The sequence below is a fragment of the Anomaloglossus baeobatrachus genome, chromosome 1, assembly GCF_048569485.1.
Source record: "Anomaloglossus baeobatrachus isolate aAnoBae1 chromosome 1, aAnoBae1.hap1, whole genome shotgun sequence".
NCBI classification, from domain to species: Eukaryota; Metazoa; Chordata; class Amphibia; order Anura; family Aromobatidae; genus Anomaloglossus; species Anomaloglossus baeobatrachus.
Genome location: NC_134353.1, coordinates 154,509,425 through 154,534,939, shown reverse-complemented (window position 1 = coordinate 154,534,939; position 25,515 = coordinate 154,509,425). Strand labels below are relative to the sequence as shown.

General features: G+C 52.9%; 1 long non-coding RNA gene across 1 annotated transcript; it reads left to right on the top strand.

Annotated features, from left to right (window-relative positions):
- Positions 1 to 7,055: 7,055 nt before the first annotated feature.
- Positions 7,056 to 23,870, top strand: LOC142290696 (uncharacterized). The gene is made up of 3 exons (XR_012750364.1): positions 7,056 to 7,186; positions 16,595 to 16,934; positions 23,437 to 23,870. It is a non-coding gene; the product is annotated as an uncharacterized LOC142290696 (long non-coding RNA).
- The last annotated feature ends 1,645 nt before the right edge of the window (positions 23,871 to 25,515 follow it).

Sequence of the window (25,515 nt, the reverse complement as noted above, 5' to 3'; positions counted from 1 at the left end):
CATCATCACCCCCTGCCCAACCTCCCACACCATCACTCCCTGCCCAATCCCCCCCCCATCATCACCCCCTGCCCAACCTCCCACAACCATCACCCCCTGCCCAACCCCCCCCCCATCATCGCCCCCTGCCCAACCTCCCACACCATCACCCCCTGCCCAACCCCCCCTCCCATCATCGCCCCCTGCCCAAGCTCCCACACCATCACCCCCTGCCCAACCCCCCCTCCCATCATCGCCCCCTGCCAAGCTCCCACACCATCACCCCCTGCCCAACCCCCCCCCCTCCATCATCGCCCCCTGCCCAAGCTCCCACACCATCACCCCCTGCCCAACCCCCCCTCCCATCATCGCCCCCTGCCCAAGCTCCCACACCATCACCCCCTGCCCAACCCCCCCTCCCATCATCGCCCCCTGCCCAAGCTCCCACACCATCACCCCCTGCCCAACCCCCCCCTCCCATCATCGCCCCCTGCCCAAGCTCCCAGCTCCACCATCACCCCCTGCCCAACCCCCCCTCCCATCATCGCCCCCTGCCCAAGCTCCCACACCATCACCCCCTGCCCAACCCCCCCTCCCATCATCGCCCCCTGCCCAAGCTCCCACACCATCACCCCCTGCCCAACCCCCCCTCCCATCATCGCCCCCTGCCCAACCTCCCACACCATCACCCCCTGCCCAACCCCCCCCTCCCATCATCGCCCCCTGCCCAACCTCCCACACCATCACCCCCTGCCCAACCCCCCCTCCCATCATCGCCCCCTGCCCAAGCTCCCACACCATCACCCCCTGCCCAACCCCCCCTCCCATCATCACCCCCTGCCCAAGCTCCCACACCATCACCCCCTGCCCAACCCCCCCCTCCCATCATCACCCCCTGCCCAAGCTCCCACACCATCACCCCCTGCCCAACCCCCCCTCCCATCATCACCCCCTGCCCAACCTCCCACACCATCACCCCCTGCCCAACCCCCCCTCCCATCATCACCCCCTGCCCAACCTCCCACACCATCACCCCCTGCCCAACCCCCCCCTCCCATCATCACCCCCTGCCCAACCTCCCACACCATCACCCCCTGCCCAACCCCCCCTCCCATCATCACCCCCTGCCCAACCTCCCACACCATCACCCCCTGCCCAACCCCCCCTCCCATCATCACCCCCTGCCCAACCTCCCACACCATCACCCCCTGCCCAACCCCCCCTCCCATCATCACCCCCTGCCCAACCTCCCACACCATCACCCCCTGCCCAACCCCCCCTCCCATCATCACCCCCTGCCCAACCTCCCACACCATCACCCCCTGCCCAACCCCCCCTCCCATCATCACCCCTGCCCAACCTCCCACACCATCACCCCCTGCCCAACCCCCCCTCCCATCATCACCCCCTGCCCAACCTCCCACACCATCACCCCCTGCCCAACCCCCCCCTCCCATCATCACCCCCTGCCCAACCTCCCACACCATCACCCCCTGCCCAACCCCCCCTCCCATCATCACCCCCTGCCCAACCTCCCACACCATCACCCCCTGCCCAACCCCCCCTCCCATCATCACCCCCTGCCCAACCTCCCACACCATCACCCCCTGCCCAACCCCCCCTCCCATCATCACCCCCTGCCCAACCTCCCACACCATCACCCCCTGCCCAACCCCCCCTCCCATCATCACCCCCTGCCCAACCTCCCACACCATCACCCCCTGCCCAACCCCCCCTCCCATCATCACCCCCTGCCCAACCTCCCACACCATCACCCCCTGCCCAACCCCCCCTCCCATCATCACCCCCTGCCCAACCTCCCACACCATCACCCCCTGCCCAACCCCCCCTCCCATCATCACCCCCTGCCCAAGCTCCCACACCATCACCCCCTGCCCAACCCCCCCTCCCATCATCACCCCCTGCCCAAGCTCCCACACCATCACCCCCTGCCCAACCCCCCCTCCCATCATCACCCCCTGCCCAAGCTCCCACACCATCACCCCCTGCCCAACCCCCCCTCCCATCATCACCCCCTGCCCAAGCTCCCACACCATCACCCCCTGCCCAACCCCCCCTCCCATCATCACCCCCCTGCCCAAGCTCCCACACCATCACCCCCTGCCCAACCCCCCCTCCCATCATCACCCCCTGCCCAAGCTCCCACACCATCACCCCCTGCCCAACCCCCCCTCCCATCATCACCCCCTGCCCAACCTCCCACACCATCACCCCCTGCCCAAGCTCCCACACCATCACCCCCTGCCCAACCCCCCCTCCCATCATCACCCCCTGCCCAACCTCCCACACCATCACCCCCCTGCCCAACCTCCCACACCATCACCCCCTGCCCAACCCCCCCTCCCATCATCACCCCCTGCCCAACCTCCCACACCATCACCCCCTGCCCAACCCCCCCCATCATCACCCCCTGCCCAACCTCCCACACCATCACCCCCTGCCCAACCCCCCCTCCCATCATCGCCCCCTGCCCAACCTCCCACACCATCACCCCCTGCCCAACCCCCCCTCCCATCATCACACCCCCTGCCCAACCTCCCACACCATCACCCCCTGCCCAACCCCCCCTCCCATCATCACCCCCTGCCCAACCTCCCACACCATCACCCCCTGCCCAACCCCCCCTCCCATCATCACCCCCTGCCCAACCTCCACACCATCACCCCCTGCCCAACCCCCCCTCCCATCATCACCCCCTGCCCAAGCTCCCACACCATCACCCCCTGCCCAACCCCCCCTCCCATCATCACCCCCTGCCCAAGCTCCCACACCATCACCCCCTGCCCAACCCCCCCCTCCCATCATCACCCCCTGCCCAAGCTCCCACACCATCACCCCCTGCCCAACCCCCCCTCCATCATCACCCCCTGCCCAACCTCCCACACCATCACCCCCTGCCCAACCCCCCCTCCCATCATCACCCCCTGCCCAACCTCCCACACCATCACCCCCTGCCCAACCCCCCCTCCCATCATCACCCCCTGCCCAACCTCCCACACCATCACCCCCTGCCCAACCCCCCCTCCCATCATCACCCCCTGCCCAACCTCCCACACCATCACCCCCTGCCCAACCCCCCCTCCCATCATCACCCCCTGCCCAACCTCCCACACCATCACCCCCTGCCCAACCCCCCCTCCCATCATCACCCCCTGCCCAACCTCCCACACCATCACCCCCTGCCCAACCCCCCCTCCCATCATCACCCCCTGCCCAACCTCCCACACCATCACCCCCTGCCCAACCCCCCCTCCCATCATCACCCCCTGCCCAACCTCCCACACCATCACCCCCTGCCCAACCCCCCCCTCCCATCATCACCCCCTGCCCAACCTCCCACACCATCACCCCCTGCCCAACCCCCCCTCCCATCATCACCCCCTGCCCAACCTCCCACACCATCACCCCCTGCCCAACCCCCCCTCCCATCATCACCCCCTGCCCAACCTCCCACACCATCACCCCCTGCCCAACCCCCCCTCCCATCATCACCCCCTGCCCAACCTCCCACACCATCACCCCCTGCCCAACCCCCCCTCCCATCATCACCCCCTGCCCAACCTCCCACACCATCACCCCCTGCCCAACCCCCCCTCCCATCATCACCCCCTGCCCAACCTCCCACACCATCACCCCCTGCCCAACCCCCCCTCCCATCATCACCCCCTGCCCAACCTCCCACACCATCACCCCCTGCCCAACCCCCCCCTCCCATCATCACCCCCTGCCCAACCTCCCACACCATCACCCCCTGCCCAACCCCCCCCTCCCATCATCACCCCCTGCCCAAGCCTCCCACACCATCACCCCCTGCCCAACCCCCCCTCCCATCATCACCCCCTGCCCAAGCTCCCACACCATCACCCCCTGCCCAACCCCCCCTCCCATCATCACCCCCTGCCCAAGCTCCCACACCATCACCCCCTGCCCAACCCCCCCCTCCCATCATCACCCCCTGCCCAAGCTCCCACACCATCACCCCCTGCCCAACCCCCCCCTCCCATCATCACCCCCTGCCCAAGCTCCCACACCATCACCCCCTGCCCAACCCCCCCTCCCATCATCACCCCCTGCCCAAGCTCCCACACCATCACCCCCTGCCCAACCCCCCCTCCCATCATCACCCCCTGCCCAAGCTCCCACACCATCACCCCCTGCCCAACCCCCCCTCCCATCATCACCCCCTGCCCAAGCTCCCACACCATCACCCCCTGCCCAACCCCCCCTCCCATCATCACCCCCTGCCCAACCTCCCACACCATCACCCCCTGCCCAAGCTCCCACACCATCACCCCCTGCCCAACCCCCCCTCCCATCATCACCCCCTGCCCAACCTCCCACACCATCACCCCCTGCCCAACCTCCCACACCATCACCCCCTGCCCAACCCCCCCTCCCATCATCACCCCCTGCCCAACCTCCCACACCATCACCCCCTGCCCAACCCCCCCTCCCATCATCACCCCCTGCCCAACCTCCCACACCATCACCCCCTGCCCAACCCCCCCCATCATCACCCCCTGCCCAACCTCCCACACCATCACCCCCTGCCCAACCCCCCCCCCCATCATCACCCCCTGCCCAACCTCCCACACCATCACCCCCTGCCCAACCCCCCCCATCATCACCCCCTGCCCAATCTCCCACACCATCACCCCCTGCCCAACCCCCCCCATCATCACCCCCTGCCCAACCTCCCACACCATCACCCCCTGCCCATCCCCATCATCGTCCCCTGCCCAATCTCCCACACCATCACCCCCTGCCCATCCCCATCATCGTCCCCTGCCCAACCTCCCACACCATCACCCCCTGCCCATCCCCATCATCGTCCCCTGCCCAACCTCCCACACCATCACCCCCTGCCCATCCCCATCATCGTCCCCTGCCCAACCTCCCACACCATCACCCCCTGCCCATCCCCATCATCGTCCCCTGCCCAACCTCCCACACCATCACCCCCTGCCCATCCCCATCATCGTCCCCTGCCCAACCTCCCACACCATCACCCCCTGCCCATCCCCATCATCGTCCCCTGCCCAACCTCCCACACCATCACCCCCTGCCCATCCCCATCATCGTCCCCTGCCCAACCTCCCACACCATCACCCCCTGCCCATCCCCATCATCGTCCCCTGCCCAACCTCCCACACCATCACCCCCTGCCCATCCCCATCATCGTCCCCTGCCCAACCTCCCACACCATCACCCCCTGCCCATCCCCATCATCGTCCCCTGCCCAACCTCCCACACCATCACCCCCTGCCCATCCCCATCATCGTCCCCTGCCCAACCTCCCACACCATCACCCCCTGCCCATCCCCATCATCGTCCCCTGCCCAACCTCCCACACCATCACCCCCTGCCCATCCCCATCATCGTCCCCTGCCCAACCTCCCACACCATCACCCCCTGCCCATCCCCATCATCGTCCCCTGCCCAACCTCCCACACCATCACCCCCTGCCCATCCCCATCATCGTCCCCTGCCCAACCTCCCACACCATCACCCCCTGCCCATCCCCATCATCGTCCCCTGCCCAACCTCCCACACCATCACCCCCTGCCCATCCCCATCATCGTCCCCTGCCCAACCTCCCACACCATCACCCCCTGCCCATCCCCATCATCGTCCCCTGCCCAACCTCCCACACCATCACCCCCTGCCCATCCCCATCATCGTCCCCTGCCCAACCTCCCACACCATCACCCCCTGCCCATCCCCATCATCGTCCCCTGCCCAACCTCCCACACCATCACCCCCTGCCCATCCCCATCATCGTCCCCTGCCCAACCTCCCACACCATCACCCCCTGCCCATCCCCATCATCGTCCCCTGCCCAACCTCCCACACCATCACCCCCTGCCCATCCCCATCATCGTCCCCTGCCCAACCTCCCACACCATCACCCCCTGCCCATCCCCATCATCGTCCCCTGCCCAACCTCCCACACCATCACCCCCTGCCCATCCCCATCATCGTCCCCTGCCCAACCTCCCACACCATCACCCCCTGCCCATCCCCATCATCGTCCCCTGCCCAACCTCCCACACCATCACCCCCTGCCCATCCCCATCATCGTCCCCTGCCCAACCTCCCACACCATCACCCCCTGCCCATCCCCATCATCGTCCCCTGCCCAACCTCCCACACCATCACCCCCTGCCCATCCCCATCATCGTCCCCTGCCCAACCTCCCACACCATCACCCCCTGCCCATCCCCATCATCACCCCCTGCCCAACCTCCCACATCATCACCCCCTGCCCAACCTCCCACACCATCACCCCCTGCCCAACCCCCCCGTTGCCCCCTGCCCAACCTCCCACACCATCACCCCGTGCCTGATCTCCCCCATCATCCTGCATCCGACCTCCCCTCACTACACCATTGTCCCACGCCTGACCCCCCCATATCGTTGTCCCGCACCTAACCCCCCCCCCCCCAAATCGCCTGGCCTAACATCACCCCACCCACATCAATGCCCCCTGCCTGACCAATCACATAGTCACCCTTTGTCCGTCCCACCACATCACCCCGTGCCTGACCTCCCCCATCACCCCGCGTCCGACCTCCCACCACCACATCATCGTCCCATGCCTGACCCCCTCACATCATTGTCCCGCGCCTGACCCCCACCCACCACATCAATTCCCCTTGCCCGACCCATCACATTGTCACCCTTTGTCAGCCCCACCACATCATTGCCCCCTACACTGTGCAAGACCCCCCCAAACATTGCCCTCTGCAACACCCCCCACAAACATCAACCCCTACTCTGTGTGCAAGAGCCCCCAATAATGCCCTTACTCATGCAAACCTCCACAGCACCGAGTTTGCAGCTTCAGTACGTTCCCAGTGAAATATAAACGACCTGGAGCTCCAAAATGCAGTGTAGCCACAGATCTATGACTAATAGACAAGCTCCACTATTATCCCAGATCAGGATCAGCACCAGACAAGTTGCACGTGCTCTGCATCTGCACAGAACAACGCTCACGGTGGATGCTAGACTGTACGGGCTCCTTCCTGTTATGACGTAATTTGTCACGTGATAGGGGGCGTGTTAAAAGTGCAGCCCGATGTTTTCCAAAAGGAGTAAACAAAGCTGGTCACACCCACTAATCTTGAAGGAGCCCATACATTCTAGGCTTAATCCTGAACTCAGACGCTACCCTACCCTGAAGGTGAGTGCCGCACGTGTTCCCGCCTGTGCGCCTCCTCCCTGTGCCCTGATATACGTCCTGTACCCAAGAGCTGTGTGTGCGCAGCGTCCTCCGTGAGCCATCGGCGCTTCCTATAGGGCTGCTTAACCACGGGCTGGCTATAGGCATACCTCCCAACTTTTAAAGAAGGAAAAGAGGGACAAAGTTTGCGGCGCGCGTAGCGCGTCGCGGCAAATTTTTAGGCCACGCCCCCTAACCACACCCATTTCACAGTCACGCCCATATCCACTCCCCATCCACACCCATTCAGCACAAACACGCAGGCAGCCGGCGGGCCTCCAGCACGGACACGCAGGCAGCCAGTGGGCCTCCAGCACGGACACGCAGGCAGCCGGCGGGCCTCCAGCACGGACATGCAGGCAGCCACAGTGAGGCGGCCGGTCGCCTTCACAGACAGGCGGCCGGCCGCCTTCACAGACAGGTGGCGGGCCGCCCGCACAGAGAGGCGGCCAGCCGCCCGCAGAGAGAGGCGGCCGGCCGCCCGCACAATGAGGCGGCGGGCCGCCCGCACAGACAGGCGGCAGGGGGGCGCCCGCACAGACAGGCGGCAGGGGGGGCGCCCGCACAGACAGGCGGCGGGGGGGGCGCCCGCACAGACAGGCGGCGGGGGGGCGCCCGCACAGACAGGCGGCGGGGGGGCGCCCGCACAGACAGGCGGCGGGGGGGGCGCCCGCACAGACAGGCGGCGGGGGGGGCGCCCGCACAGACAGGCGGCGGGGGGGCGCCCGCACAGACAGGCGGCGGGGGGGGCGCCCGCACAGACAGGCGGCGGGGGGGGCGCCCGCACAGACAGGCGGGGGGGCGCCCGCACAGACAGGCGGCGGGGGGGCGCCCGCACAGACAGGCGGCGGGGGGGCGCCCGCACAGACAGGCGGCGGGGGGGCGCCCGCACAGACAGGCGGCAGGGGGGCGCCCGCACAGACAGGCGGCAGGGGGGCGCCCGCACAGACAGGCGGCAGGGGGTGAGGGGGGAGGGAGGGAAATCAGCGCTGGGGAGATTAGTTTACTGTACCAGCAGCAGCACAGGCAGCGCTCCTCTCTATGCCACGTCTACTAGGATGGTAGGAGGGAAAAGCAGGGAGGCGGAGAGAGAGTGGGTGGGCGGAGCCCGGGAGCCGGCCGTCCCGCCCGTGGCAACGGGACAAACAACGTAAAGCGTGAAAGTCCCGCTGTATCCGGGACGGTTGGGAGGTATGCAGCATGTTAGAATGTGTACATAAGATCCCGCTGGTGGTGGCCGCAGCTTATAGGCCCCAAATCTGGTGACAGGTTCCCTTTAAAGTGAACCTGTCAGGTGCAATCTGCACTCAGAGCCAGGAGCAGTTCTGGGTGCATATTGCTAATCCCTGCCTAACCGTCCCTGTATACACTAGCATAGATAAAGAGATCAAGAACAAATATTTTTAAAGATCTTATATCTTATGCTAATGAGCGCGGGGACTAGTCACAAGGGCGTTACTTCACTTGGCTAGTCGGCTCGCATAGCATGTTAGCATGTTATTACGCCCCTGTGTGAGTACTAACACGCTATATGAGCTGACTAGCCAAGTGAAGTAACGCCCTTGGGACTAGTCCCCGCGCTAATTAGCATAAGATATAAGCTCTTTAAAAATACTTTTTCTATAGATGCCTTTATCTATGCTAGTGTATACAGGGACAGTTAGGGAGGGATTAGCAATATGCACCCAGAACTGCTCCTGGCTCTGAGTGCAGATTGCACCTGATAGGTTCCCTTTAAAGGGAACCTGTCACCAGAAATTTAGCAAAAAAAATAAAAGATTCCCCTCTGCAGCTCCTGGGATGAATTCTGGAAAGGTTCCTGTTGCTATTGTGCCCCCTTTGAGACCTAAAATAATACTTTATGAAGTCTTACCTTTTTGTATGCAAATCTGTTTTTATGGTCACGGGGGCGGGCTGCCTGGCGTCCGTTATTCCCCCTCCTGCCGCTGTACGCCGTCCCCCATTGCTCATTTCCATACATGAGGACGCCTTCCTCATGTAACTGTCCTCCTGAAGTTTTGTGCATGCCCAGTGCCACTCTCGCGGGAGTAAGCACTGTGCAAAGTGTGAACGCTTTTGAGGTGATTGCGCAGGCGCGAGATTATGGGCGGCGCTGTGATTGTCATCAGCAGCGTCATCCAAGTACCCGCCCATAATCTCGTGCCCGCGCTTCTCACTCTGCCTCCACCGTTATGCGCAAGCACTGGCCATATGAACCACGTTACCTATTACCATGGGCGCGAGATTATGGGCGGCGCTGTGATTGTCATCAGCAGCGTCATCCAAGTACCCACCCATAATCTCGTGCCCGCGCTTCTCACTCTGCCTCCACCGTTATGCGCAAGCACTGGCCATATGAACCACGTTACCTATTATCATGGGCGCGAGATTATGGGCGGCGCTGTGATTGTCATCAGCAAAGTCATCCAAGTACCCGCCCATAATCTCGTGCAAGCAGTAATAGGTAACATGGTTCATATGGCCAGCACTTGCGCATAACGGTGGAGTCAGAGGGAAAAGTGCGGGCACGAGATTATGGGCGGGTACTTGGTTAACGCTGCTGATGACAATCACAGCGCCGCCCATAATCTCGTGCCTGCGCAATCACCTGAAAAAGCGTTCACATGCGCAAAACTTCGGGAGGACAGTTACATGAGGAAGGCGTCCTTGTGTATGTAAATGAGCAATGGGGGACTGCGTAAAGCGGCAGGAGGGGGAATAACGGACGCCAGACAGCCCGCCCCCGTGACCATAAAAACACATTTGCATACAAAAAGGTAAGACTTCATAAAGTATTTTTGTAGGTCTCAAAGGGGGCACAATAACAACAGGAACCTTTCTAGAAGCAGCCCAGGAGCTGCAGAGGGGAATCTTTTATTTTTATTGTGAAATTTCTGCTGACATGTTCCCTTTAACTGGTAGAGGAGCCAGGATAAAGCAGAGCTGAAGCTGTTGGGAAGCTAGGACCCAGCAGCTCTGCTCCACAGGCAGGAGACCACTGATCGGTAAGCTAATAGAAGCCTGCAGATGTCACTCTGCATAGGTTATTGTCACTGCTATCTGCAGGAGATAAGTGCTGATTGCATGGTCTCCTCAGCTTCCTGATTCCCCGCGTGTCTGCAGCAGTGAGAAGCCGCACACGGGGAATCAGAGAGAACAGCTGCAGACAAACGCAGGCTCCGGGACTGGGGGGGGTCGGCTCTGGTGCAGGGGGGGGGCTCTGCTGCAGGGGGGGGTCGCTCTGCTGCAGGGGGGTCGCTCTGCTGCAGGGGGTGATTCATACCTCAGCAGCAGTCACAGGAGTAGGTGCGCGCTCGGCTCTGTAATGAATAGTAGAAGGGAGAAACAGCGAGGCGGGGCTACTGTGGGTGGGTGGAGCCGTGACAAACAGCCTCACGAGCGGGACCCGGGATCAAAGGCTCAGAAGAGGGACTGTCCCGCTGTATCCGGGACGGTTGGGAGGTATGGCTATAGGGCTGCTTAACCACGGGCTGGCTATAGGGCTGCTTTCACACTCCCTTCTTTTTCCATCAGTCACAATCCGTTTTGTGAGTGATGCGACTGATCCATTGCAGATAGTGTCAAAACTGATGCGACTGATCCGGTGAAAAAACGGATCCACTGTACAATCTGTTTTAGGCCTCCTTCATCCTTCCTTTTCACGGACGTGTCAAAGGTGCGTATTGCCCATCCGTGTGCCGTGTTTATGGCCCACGTGTGTTCTCCGTGTGTTATCCATGATAACATGCAGGGAACGGGAACTTCCTGCTCACCTGTCCCTGGCGTTGCTGTCCGTGGTGCTGATCTTCAGTCTCCAGCCCTGCGACCCCCCCGCTGCTGCTTCCAGCCGTCCGCAGTGGAGTGACTATACAACGAGCAGGGGTCGGAAGCAAGTGCCAGCAGCGGCAGAGACTGCAGGGCTGGAGAAGGAGTACAGAATTTTTTTTTTTATCTTAGACACTTAGTGTCACACGGATCACATCCTTGCGGTCCATGTGACACCTGTGATGCCGGAGAAAAACGGACATGTCTACGTGTGGAGCGCACGGGCACACTTATGCTCCACACGTACACATGGTCCATAGCAAAACACACACCTGATCGCAGACCCATTGATTTTAATGGGTCTACGTGTAATCGTGTCTCCGGCATGAGAGGAAACTAACCAAACACGTACCGGAGACACGGTGAAGGGGGCCTTAGCCGGCAAAGCTTATTTGCCATGGAAAACCTATCGAGATAGAGAGAGCTCGGTTGCTAAAAGGCGGATCCGTCACCGGAATTCTGGATTCCGGCGCCCATAGGCATTCATTGTAACACACAATAAACGCCGATGGACCCGTCGCTGTCCGTTTTTTCGACGCACACAAAAAACATTACATTCTGCGTTGCTTCCGCCCGACGGTCAGTCATTTCACGACTGATCTGTCGCAAGGCCATCATTCGCAATCTGTCGTTAATACAAGTCTATGAGAAAAAACTGAATCCTGCAAATTATTTTGCAGGATTCAGTTTTTTCTCAAAGTGACTGAAGGAAACAGACGGAAGTGTGAAAGCAGCCTAAGGCAGGGGACCCCGATCGGCTCCACCAGCGGCTGTGCCAGGGCCACCTGTTTCTACTTTATCTGCGGGGTCGCTGAGCCTGCAGTTGTTTGTGTGCGAAACTGGCCACATCACAGTTAGGCTAGTTTCACACTTGCGTTGACCGACATCCGTTGCATTGCGTTGTGTGACGGATGTGTTGCATATAGTGGCACAACGGATGCAACGGATCGTACAAAACAACGGAATCAGCTTTTATTTTTACAGTTTCACCGGCGGCAGACTATTGTGAACGCTCAGCTGATCGTTCACAGCAGCCGGTCGACGGGTGATCAGTTGATCGTTCGGCCGCCGAGAAGGTGTGCGGGGGGCAGAGTGCCGGGTTAGTGGAGCTGAGCGGGGCCATGGCGCTGAGGACAGGTGTGTGTGTGTGTGGGCGTGTGTGTGTGTGCGTGCGTGCGCGTGTGTGTACATGCGGAGTGGAGTGCGGGAGGGGGCGGAGCCAAGCGGGGAAGTGTCAGGCTCCCTGTACACGTAGCCAGGGTAAATATCGGGTAACTAGGCAAAGCACTTTGCTTGGTTACCCGATGTGTACCCTGGTTATGGGTGCAGGGAGCCAGAGACAGCATGCGCAGTGAAATCCTAAGGATTCTGCTGCTCAAAAAAACGTTACATGCTGCGTTCCTTCCGCCCGGCGGGAGCAACGCAGCGTCGGCCAGCGGAAGCAACGCAGGTACTTTTGGCACAATCCGTCATCCATACAAGTCTATGGGAAACAGCGGAATCCATTAACGGATTCCGCTGTTTTCCAAAAGGGCGGATTGTGAGGGAAGGAAAAAAACGCAAGTGTGAAAGTACCCTAAGGCTATGTGCGCACTTACCGGATTTTGCCGCGGATTTGCTGCATGTTTCGCTGCAGAAAATGTTCATAACATCTCTGCAGTGAATCACCTGCATGGAGATTCAATCCTATGGAGAAAAAAAATCCTGTGCGCACTAGGCGGAATTTGACAGCTGCATGTTTTGCTGCGGGAATCCCGCAGTAAAAACAAGTGCATGTCACTTCTTTTCCGCACATCGCTGCGGGATTTCACTCCATTGACTCCAATGTTAATCATGAAATCCCGCAGGGAATAACGCAGGCAGCAAATTCTGTGCAATTCACTGCGTTTTCCTGCGTTATTCCCTGCTGCATTTCGCGGTTTACCTCCGGTAATGTGCATCGCTTGTCTGCGGTTTTGCAGGGAAGTGATGTCATTACAGGAAGAGGAAGCGGAGCAGAGAGTAAACACAAACACATCACACACACACACAGACACATCACAGACATAGAACACATAGACACAGACACATAGAACACACATAGAAAGAAAACGGAAATATAGAAAACAAAGAACGTGGACTCCGCTGTATTTTTACCTTCCAGCCGAGGTAAGCACACAGCGGCGGCCCGGTATTCTCAGGCTGGGGAGGGAGAGGGGCAGGGTTAATGTCCCCCGCCTCACTCCCCCTCCGGCAGCCGAGAATATCAGCCGCAGCTGCCCCGGCACTGTCGCATGCATTATGCGGCACTACCGGCGTGTCCTCGGCTCTTCTTGCCACCGTGTAGCAGTGGCAGAAAGGTAATACAAGGGGTTAATGATGGTAGGAGACCACCGCCATTAACTCCAGGCTTGATCATGGCAGCGTCTATGTGACAGCTGACATGATCAACCCGTAAGTAAAGTGAAAAAAACACAGACACCGAAAAATCCTTTATTTTAAATAAAACAAACAAGCCTCGTTCACCATTTTATTAACCCCTCCCGCACCAAAGCTCCGGCGTAATCCACAGGTCCTGCGCTGCTTCCATCCAGCCGCGACTGTCACAGACACAGCGCTGAATGAAAGCAGCAGACAGCAGAGGTAATTACCGGTCATTTCCCACGGCCGGTAATGTGAACTCACTGCCGACCGTGGGAAATGCAGCGATCTGTCATCTATCTATCTATCTATCTATCCGTCTATCTATCCCTCTATCTATCTCTCTATCTGTCTGTCTATCTATCCCTCTATCTATTCTTCTGTCTATCTACTATCTCAGAATTAAATGACTTTTTTTTTTCTTTTCAATGTGCTTTATTGCATTGAATGCAATAAAGCACATCCCAACCCGCACGCGGCAAAACCGCGGCAATACCGCGAATAATACCACGGTAAAACCGCAGCAAACCGCGGCAAACCGCATGCGGTTTTCGGGTGCGGTTTCCTGCGGTTTTTTACCGCTGGTGCGGTAATCTTTGAGAGCATGCGGAATTTTCTCAAGAAAATTCCATTTCCCAGTGCGCACAAGACCTGTCATCAGAAATTTTGCTTTAAACCTAAAAGTTCCCCCCTCTGCAGCTCCTGGGCCGCATTCTAGCAAGGTTCCTGTACTTTTTGTGGCCCCTTTTAAACCAAATTAAATACTTTATAAACTTGTTCCTTTTGCTATGTAAATTTTGTAAATTATCCATGGGGGCGGGCTCTCTGCTGACCGTTGCTGTTCCTCCAGCAGATTTACGCCGCCCCCCCCCCCAACGCTGAATTTCATATCTCAGGACGCCGCCCCTGGGCGCCCGTGGTCCCGCGCATGCGCTGTGCGACTGTAGCGGGACTGTGCACTGTGTGCACGTGTGACCGCTGGTGACGTTTTGCGCAGGCACGAGGTTATGGGTGGCGCTGTGAGTGTCATCAGCAAGTGCCGCCCATAACCTCGTGACCGCACTTTCCCCTCTTCCTCCAGCGTTCTGCGCAAGCGCTTGCTGGCCAGATGACCCGACGTCACCTCTTTCCCATCTTGCCCTGCTGCAGGGTAAGATGGGGAGGAGGTGACATCAGGTCATTTGGCCGGCGAGCGCTTGCGCAGAACGCTGGAGGCAGTGGGGGAAAACGTGTCCATGAGATTATGGGCAGGTACTTGCGATGCAATCACAGCGCCGCCCATAACCCGTGCCTGTGACACACGTCACTAGCGATCCTGGCATGGGCGGCACCTCGGGCGCAGTGGGCGGCGTCCTGATGGATGAAATGGAGCGTGGGGGGACGGCGTCAATCTGCAGGAGGAACAGCAACGGTCAGCAGAGAGCCCGCCCCCATGGATGATTTACAAAATTTACATAGCAAAAGGTACAAGTTCATAAAGTATTTAATTTGGTTTAAAAGGGGCCACAAAAAGTACAGGAACCTTGCTAGAATGCAGCCCAGGAGCTGCAGAGGGGGGAACTTTTAGGTTTCAAGCTAAATTTCTGATGACAGGTTCCCTTTAACAGTCGTCCCCATTAGCATGTTGGTACGCCCCTGTGGACATGCTATCATGTTAATGAATGTGCAGCGTCACACGATGATCTCACTCGCCTCTCCGCTGCCATCGCGTTCGACGCTGGATTTTGGCTTAGTGCGCCTGACCCCGGCATTTGCGCATTTCATGTGCACTAAAGTTTGAAGCCAGGACGCGTACACCCATAGTGTTCATGACCGAAAGTCCAGGATCATACGCACTGAGCCGAAATCCAGGATTCGGACGCGATGACAGCAGAGAGGTAAGCGCGACCATCCCCTGACGCTGCGCATTCATTAGCATGTTAGCACACCCATAGGGACGTGCTTACACGGTAATGGAGCCGATTAGCCAGGGGATTCACGCCCTTGGGACTAATCCCTGAGCTCATTAACATACTATAAAAGATTTTTAGAAATACTTTTTCTAAAGATCTCTTTATGTATGCTAGTGTATACAGGGACGGTTAGGCAGGGATTAGCAGTATACACCTAGGACTGCTCGTGATTCTGGGTGCATATTGTACCTGACAGGTTCATTATAACAGATGCTGCAGTGTCTGTAAGGGTACTTTCACACCTCCGGTTTTTCTTCTGCGGCACAATCCGGCACTTTGCAGGAAAATCGCAACCGTTTTTTTTTGCTGCCGGTTGCGATTTTCCTGCATAGACTTTAATTAGTGCCGCATTGTGCCGCATGGCCTTGCGTTCCATCCGGTTTTTGCCGCATGCGGCAGATTTAGCCGATGCGGCGGCCGGATGGAACGTTGCCTGGCACGTTTTTTCGTGCGGCAAAAAAAAACCGCATCGCGCCGCATTCGGCCGATGCGGCGCATCTCTCAATGCATGCCTATGGCGGCCGGATGCGGCGCAATGCGGCAAATACCGCATTTGGCCGCCGCATGCGGTTTTTGCCACTGCGCATGCTCAGTAGCATGCCGCAAGCGTCAAAAACCGGGCGGGCCGCATGGGAAAAACTTATGCAAAGGATGCGGTGTTTTCACCGCATCCGTTGCATAGTTTGCACAGCCGGATTGAGCCGCACGGCTCAAGCCGGATGTGTGAAAGTAGCCTTAACTGTGGTGTCACGCAGCGCACCCTGCACTGCTGCCTCATGCTGGAGAGGATCTTCAATGGAGCCTGCGGGCAAGATGGGAGACAAGTTTTTGAACGTCTGTGTGCATGTGCCTGTCTGCGTTCTTGTGCATGTGCCTGTCTGCGTTCTTGTGCATGCCTGTCTATGTGTTTGTGCCACACTGCGGTCTTGTGTGTGCATGCCTCTGCCTATATGCCTACATACTGTATGTGTGAAATATAAATAGGTGTGCTAGCTCAACAGCTTGGTTGTTGCTGCTCTGAGGAAAATGTATTTATCTAATATAATACCAACCAGGTTTTTATTTCTGTGCGTGTCTCATAATTATACGATCTATATATTTTTGGATACATATTAGGCCAGTATGTTTATATGTATTGGAGTCTTACATATGTTTATACATGGTTTTTCTGTCCTTCACTTTATCTCTGTAGGCAAAATGAATACCCAGAATAAGCAGGATTGCCTTTTTCTAGCCCCTATTTTTATTGGTCTTGTTGTCTTCTCGTGCATGATCTCCTTCCTGCCTCCACATTTACATTTGGTGGGAACCTGTTTCTTTGTACCCATATTGTACAACTTCCTTTTTTGCGCTGCTCCCCTTGTACTATCTGACAGCATGCGCACGTCGCGCCACTCGGTCCTGCGCACTCTGCTCAACTGTGACCCGGAAGCTATCCGTGACATGACCGCAACTGCGGTCCCGCTAAACCTCCATTTATTCTGACATCCTCTCTCCGGGAACGCCACGCACCCTACCACTATAACCCACAGGTATGTTATCATTTTGTACCACTATACCACCACCGCTGCCGTATGGCTCACAAGCTGTGTCACTATGCCTCTATACTACTACCGCTCTTATTTACCCGTCAGGCAGCCTGTTATACCGGCTATTCATTACATTACCTTTTGTATCACTACCGCTCTGTTTTAATTTCTTAGGCTATATCTTGTATTACTTCCATATCACTCCTGTTCCTTCTCATTTATTTCTCAGGCTACCCATTATACCGCCATCTGTTTCACTATCTACATCCTGTGCCCTTTCTGTCTCTTTGCTATTTTTACAACTTTATAAATTCACATTTTCCCTCTTTCTTCTTTTTTTTTTTTTTTTCTTTTTCTTTTCTTCCCCCCCCCCCCCCTTTGTCTCATTCACTTGCATCCATTTGAGCCCCATATTGATCGATATCACCTCTTCCTTTTATAGGCTCACCCCATAGAGTGTCACCGCCTGGTATGTCACACTGAACCTCATATATGTATTCGAGTTCATTCCTTTGTCTTCTGAAAGATATTTCTTTGATGTTTTTTGCACTGATATAATCTTTCATTTGATGTATATATACATGTTGTGTTTCTTATTTGCTGTGTTGTAAATAATTTTCAATATGCCTTTTTTCTGATTTTTCTTGACAAACGTCGTACTTTATTGCTGTATTAAAAAAAAACTTTTCATATGAAAAATTCTTCTCAAGGGACCTATTTTAGTGGATTTAATTGAGAATCCAAAGCTAAAAATTAAAATTTGCATTTGAACTCTCCTAAAGACTGTATACTTTTGCTTTTCCATTTGTGTGACAGGGAATTACTTTTGATAGTACAGATGTATGCATGTATGTGTGCAAAGTAAAGCAAATAGGGCACATCTGTTGGTGGTGCACTAGTAGAATCCAATCCCATAACTGATATTAAAGAAGAATTGGCATTCAGGAGTTGATGTGATAAAACAGTGAACAGCAGGACTGAGCCCTCAAATTGGGACAGTCCTGCTGAATCCGGGACGGTTGGGAGGTATGCCTAAGGATAAGAGCCAATAACTGCAGTGAATTTCCTGGCTCATGGTCTGTAATCTCTTCACTCATTGTGCTTTTCAGCAACTGAGTTTGGGTGAAAAAATGTCTTGTGCCAGGCAGTGTTACCAGAGTACACCCACCAGTAATTACTGAACTTGGGTGCGAAAATAACTTGTGCCAGGCAGTGTTACCAAACAAAACTAATCTAAATTGCTGAGTTTTGGCTGTAAAAAGGAGTTGTGCCAGGCAGTTACCATAGTACACCGATCCACAGTAGTCACTGTATAGGTGAGAGCTATCTGCTGCCCTTTCCTATACGGTTTGATATCCTATATGTCCACAGGTAAAGAGGATAAGGAAAGACCCAGAGCAGGAATTCTTGTTCTAACTCAGTTGGGGTCAGAATGTCTTGAATTTGGCTGTGGGCGAACACCTCCTATATCATGTTAGCAAATAGGCGCCTGCTGCGCACACAGCTGACTGATCAGAGTGCGAGATTGGCTCTAATACATCCGTATGGTACACTGTGTCCCCCTAAATTAGGAGTCTCAGAATCAGCCGGGTAAATGGGCTGCGTTCCTTTGCGGCACAAGATGACATTTTCAGTGACACTATTATTCTATTTGACTTTTTGATTATCATATATTTCTTTTTCGGGGGTTTTTATTCTATTTAAGGCCTCGTTCACACGGCAGTATTGTGGAGAGATTTTACCTCAGTATTTGTAGCCAAAACCAGGAGAGGAACAATCAGAGGAAAGTATAATAGAGACACGGTCTCCACTACCGTATATTTCACCCACTCCAGGATTATATAGAAATACTGAGGTAAAAACTCACCAAATACTGAATGTGAACATGGCCTAATGGTGTTTATCATATTGGATATGGACAGGTTTTCTTTTTTTACCTCTTACTTTTTACATAAACAGCATTTCTACTGCCAAATGTTGTTTGTTTTTTGTTTTGGTTTTTTTTTTTCTTCATACTTTGATTTGATTTTTTAATATTCTTTCTTTGTCCCCAATCAGCCTCGTACAGTAATATTTTGTTACAATTACCCATATAGTAATTCTGGTCCCAATCCTGTATAATGCCCCTCTGATGGGCCGGAGCTGGGATTTGTATTGTGGGGCAGAGGGCTCTTTTCTGTGCTTCAGTACATTCCCATTGTATGTGCGTCCAAGGAAAGGAGATGAAAGGAAGCGCTGGTACTGGAAGCCCCCGGACTACCTGGTCATAATGGTCTCAGGAGCCAAGTGTTTGAGACCCCTGCCTTTCAAAGTCTTCCTTTTTTTTTAAGGCATCCGTACCTAGCACAGGTCATCAATATCTGATCAGGGTTGGTCTGGCACTCGGCACCTCCCCCAACTTGCTGTTTGTACCTCCCACTGCTGCCAGATATACACACAGCACAGCTCCATACACTGTGTATTGTCCGTCCTTGATTACTGCAGCTCGGATCCCTTTCACTTCAGTAGGGGCTGAGCTGCAGTACCTGATAACGGCCACCTGACACCGTGGTGCTGTGCTGTCCCAGATCTGTGCGCTGTTTACCTCCTGCCGCAGAGATGCAAACCGCTGCTGGGTGGGTGGTGGTAAGTAATCATTATATACTGTACGGCCCAGACAGCCCCTTTAATGTTATAGAAAACAGAATGGAGCTCACTGAGGGGGTGTTTTTTTTTTTTTTATACCCTTTTCCTTATTTTTTTGGATTTTACTCTTGGTCTGAGCAAAGAAAGAAGCAAACCCTTAAACTCAATTTAAAATTTGGAAATCTCTAACAGGCAGATTTTATACAACAGAAGAGAGATCAGAAGATGAACATTAGACATTTTTCCATTTCATGTGAAAAAAATATTTAAAAATTGATGGAAACAATATCTCAAAAAAGTTGGGACACAGATAACAAAAGGCTGGAAATGTAAGTGGTGCTAATGAGAACAGGAGGAGGCTCAATTTTCACTTAAGGTGCACCTGTCAGGTACAATATGTACCCAGAACCATGAGCAGTTCTGGGTGCATATTGCTAATCCCTGCCTAACCGTCCCTGTATCTAGCAACAAATATACAAAGCAAGAAGGCCTGCGGAGACACCATCACATGTTTCTCAACGCTGGCAGGAAACTAGCCAGGTCTTTCACCGGGAAGGAACAACCACGGGAAAGGCAGTCTCCAGTCAATGAGACCACCTATGCCAAACATGGTATCCATCCACAGACAGCCGTTTCGGGGTATTTGCCCCTCATCAGTGTGGAGTAGGAATCTGGCTAGTGGGAGCATTGCCTAGTAAAAGACTATGTGAGCAAGGATGGTTGACCTTAGGGAGATCAACATCCACCACTGCGGAGACACCATCACGTGTTTCTCAACGCAGTGATTCTAGAGCAATGCCCCCTGGGAAATATTCAAAGCAAGATATATTATACTTGAAAAACTTTGGTGTTCAGTGAGAATTATTCCATTATATTGATTATAATATTAAACAGGATTTTAGTTTTCTTTTGTTTTTGCTGTAATTTGTACTTCTAATTTATCGTCTTGAGTTTTTTTTTTTTTTTTTTTTTTTTTGTGTGAACACAGTTCGCCGTGCAGTCAACAATGGTAAGGTAAAGCTCTATCCTGCAAAATATCGGCACAATCCAGAAATGCCGATGTCTTCTCTGGGGGAAAGCTTATTTCACATGGCTGAGGCTGAAATAGAAAACTGTTCTGTTGTCAGATCAAAATGTGAAATTCTTTATGGAAACCTCGGACACCGTGTGCTGCGAACTGAGGAGTTGAGGGACCATCCATTGTTATCAGCGCACAGTTCAAAATCTGCGATGCTATGGGGTTACATTATTGCCTACAGGAGTGGACAGCGCACACATGAATGACACCATCAATGCTGACCACAATATGGAGGTTTTTTTTTTTTTTTTTTTTTTACAATTAGAACTGCGTCCCAATTTTATTTGGAACTGTTGTTTTATTTCAAGGGTCACAAGCCTCTATACGTTACAGCAGCATGGCAGTAATATAGAAAAGGCAAAAATCTGAATTTGGCTGAACTAGAAACCTTTGTAAGGATATGTGCACACATTGCTTTTTTGCTGCTTTTTTCATGCATTTTTTTTTCCTTGCAAATTAAAATCAATACTGCAAGGAAAAACGCATCCCAGCAAAGTCTGAAAATCCTGACTTGCTGTGCACATGTTGCTTCTTTTTTCCTTAGCAGATTTTGTTGCAGAAAAAATGAGCAGCATGTCAATTGTTTCTGTGTTGGTTTGTATTTTTTTTTTTTTGTATTGTTTTTTTTTTTTTTCCTGCGTCTGAGCTCGAGCATTGCAGGGGATTATATCAATCACTACAATGGATTATAATGGATCTCTGTAGCTCAGTAACCGGGGGTAATCATCATAACAACCCAGGATTGCCATGGCAACGATCGGGTTCCTGTGATCACATGACAGGGAGAGGTAAGCGATCAATCTCCCTACCTCCTGAATCCTGCAATCATAATAACCGCAGCATTCAGCGGGTTAAACTGACAGGAGCTGCACGGGCACTATATCGGGCAGTGAGAGTCGGATCCCAGCTGTAACATCAGCCGGAGACCTGGTGGCGATCGCGGGAGTGTACAGCACTTGAACCCCTGCGATCGCCATCACTAAAAGCGTGTTTAACCTCACAAAGCCATAAAAATATGCATTTTTTTTTTCCTGCCAAAACATGCTTTTTTATGCATAGAAAATCTGCACACAAAGTCCACATAAACTCAGATCAGTATCATAGGTAGAGGAGAAAATTTGGTATTAACACACCAATCGTCACACGGTGAATATTGGAGGTTGTGAGCCTGAATCTGCGTCTATGGTGGAATAGTGATATCTAATAGTGGTGAAGGGACAACACGACCTCTGAGAGCGGAGCGTGAAAGTGGCTGCATGCAGAATGTGTATGAATGTGCGACTTTGGAATATAGTAATATCTGGCCTTCACTTAATTTTTTCCGTTGTATCTATTCTAATAAAATACTATCACCAGAACACAGGAGGCAGCTGCTGGAATAATCTTTATTTAACAAGGTCTATAAATGAATTCACTGATCTGTCATTTCTGAGCTCAGTTGTGAACTACTTGTGCCATCCGCTGTGTGTGAAGTCGGCCGGCTCACACTGTAAGGTGTTGGGCTCCATCACATTGTATGTAGCAGCAGTGTCAGTCGGTGGGCAGCAGCGCTACAACTAACAGCGGCAGAGTAGTCTGGGAACTCTGACAGGTATCTGATTAGGTCTCTGTCGGGGTTGAATAGGAGGAGTAAGATGGTCATCATGGGGGTCTTGGCAATCCAGCACCCGCAATCTCACCGCTTCCTACCCTGCTGACTAATCACCTAGATGCGGAGTTCGGTATATGAGGGATTAAGCTGCCAGGATCTCTACATAGTATATTTTCTCTACAAATACATGTGAGGTTCTTAGGCTCACACAATTTGATCACATTGTGTGCTATCTGCCAACGTCAAGGCTACCTCTTCAGATGGATCCCTACACTAACTTATCACTAAATTACTAACTGGGACTAGGACAAATCTGATATTATTACTACCATGTTTATTATTACTGCACTATTGCTTTTTTATAGGTTTACCTATTGTTATTTTATTTTTATTTTATTTTTCTTACCTTTTGTTGTTCTAAGTGTTGTATTAAAAACTCCTAATAAATATTGCCTAATGTTTTTGATCCAGAAGAAGGCAAAAATCCCAGGACCCCCTTCAGCCAATTTGTGTCACAGGGGAAAAATTCCTTCTTGACCCCGAGAAAAGACTATCAGTCCTAGAGCCCTGGATCAAAACTAATGGTGTTATTACTAGTGAAGTAATTAATATTACAGAGCTAATTATACTAGTCCTATAGTATATGTGTGTGTGTGTATGTATGTATGTGTATATATATATATATGCGTAGCTATTATGATTCTTATCCTGCTCTTATTACAGTATTATTCTAATTTTTTTTTTTTTTTTTAACTGTGTTTTCTTTAACTATTAATACTAAACTGTCCCCACATTGTTGATCCAGAAGAAGGCAAAAACCCCTGGACACATTCAGCCAATTTGTGTCTTAGGGGGAAAAATTCCTTCTTGACCCCCAAGAAAAGGCGATCAGTCCTAGAACCCTGGATCAAACATTTGTTCTACCTACTACTATCACTACCATTTTTTTATTAATAATTTTACTACTTTATTTTTACTCATATTACTATTATTTGTAGTTTTTTATTAATACTTACCTCTGCTGTTCATTCGAGAGGTTCCAGCAGGACGGTCCATATGATGTTTTTCCTTCCACTTATGACCCAGTTGATGTATCGGCGGTTTGTGTCCTGCTGGATTCTTCTTTCTGATGTCGTTCTCCTCTCAGGGATCTGTATGTCTAATTTAATTTTCTTTACTGACTGCTTTTTCCCGTATTCTTCTTCATTCAGGTCTTTGCAGAGGTCTCTCATGGTCTTTTCTTCTTCCCGTTTCTCTTTGGTCTGGACAATCTCGGATGGTTCTGGCTGTTCTTGTTGTCGCACTTCATATCATCTTCTTTGGGCCTCGGGATCGGTCAGCATCAGGCGCTGGGAAGACAAGAGATTAAGTTAGAAAGATGAATATGAAAATCCACATACACAACCACCTTATAAAACAGACAGTAATGTTGCCCTTAGTTTTCTCACTGACCTTCTTGAAGATCAGAGAAGGCAGCAGTTTCACACAATGCGCCAGTCTTCTCAGCTGCTGCTCCGGTGTGACGTAAGTTGAAGGAAACACAACCAGGTCTTAGGATCGGTCCTAACCGTATAATAATGATTGTGATATGGATGAAAAAAAACCCAATGACAAATGTTATTAAAAAACACATTAAACACAAAAACCTGATGTGATGATTTGTAATGACGTTTTCTTTTTAAGCTTAATGGTACTTTTTTGATGCTACAATTACTTCCAGAAATACCGAAGAAGATTTGGTAGGCGATTTAGGAAAATGTTTTCCCAGCCCCTGACCCGTCCTCTCCGTCAGTAGTCCGTGTAGGCAGAACCAGCGCTCTGCTGTTTGGGTCAGTATCGTTATCCTGGGCATCTTTTGGCATTTACTAGGCCCGTGCAATTAATATGGATGGATTCCATTAAAGTTGCATTATATTAAAGGGATTATCTGGGACTATTTTAGTTTCTTTACTACGGGCCTAAGAAATAACAGGCAGAGAGTCAGCATCTACCTACTTGATGGGTTCTAAGTCCAAAGTATAACAAGGAAATATTCCTGGAAAACCTAAATCCAGGGAGCAGTCGGCCCTCACAGACTGATGATACTACTTGATCCACCGCTGGCACAATATCCAGCCCACATGGCGTCCTCACTTCTTGTAATGTAGTGCAATCTGGCACTGATCTCTGATGTCTGTCTTCTCACTCAGATGAGATGTAACAAACTGAGGCCAAACTTTTTTTTATTTATTTTCAATTCAAACTGAGCAATTCTATTGGCTGTTAATAAATTCAGTTACCATGGTGACAGAAGTATCTGCAGATTTAAAGGGACAGGACGCAGTCATTGTGCTATAGTACATTTTAACATAAATGTCACAACCCTGTATGTTACATGGAGCTGCTCAGATAATGTGTGGGCAGACGCTCCTGTATCTCTCATATATTACATAGATTTATATAGAGGAGCTGTAGAGATATCTGGGGGGGAATTATTTGTGTTGTCAATAGTCCAAATATAAAGAAAGCCTGTTGGGTCAGTAATGGGCAGAAAATTGTGGTTTTATGTTCAGAACAAATCTCATTATTAATCGGTCATCACCGGCTGCTATTGAAGGATTTTGTTTTTTCAATGTTTCCATCAACTTTCTGGCTTATTTCCATCACAGAACACTATTACATATAGGAGATGCCATAGTAATCATTGGGGTCCAATGGGGCAAAGCAGCGAGGCCCCTTTGGCTTTTCTCCTGCAGTCGCTCCCCCTGGCCATTATACAGTATCTGACAAAAGTGAGTACACCCTTCATGTTTTCGCAAATATTGTGTTATATCTTTTCATGAGACAACACTAAAGATATGACACTATAATGCAGTGACTATTGGGGGTCTGACAGGTATAAGGGAACCCCTGTCGAGCGCGACAACACATAGGGTACACCAGTAACACAATACAATGCTGGGCCCTGGTGGTAGGGAGAGGGGCTACACTCACCTGAAGCTAATCCCCGCCCTCTCTAACATTAATATACGGCTCCTTCCCCTGTTGCCAATAACGTGCCTAGGCCCTCGCATGCCCCGAACTTACCCTGGCTAGTGAGAAGGTCAGCAAGAAACTGGCTCCTTCCAAAATGGACAGCATAAGAATGATGATATTCTATAACCAGCATCAAATGGTAAGACATGCGACTTATATAGTGAAGGTGAGTGATCACAAAGATCTGTATCTCAGATTAAGGCTCCAAAGAATACCCAGATAGGAAAGAGTCATTAATCCCTACAGCACCAAAAGAAAACAGTTACATTTAAACA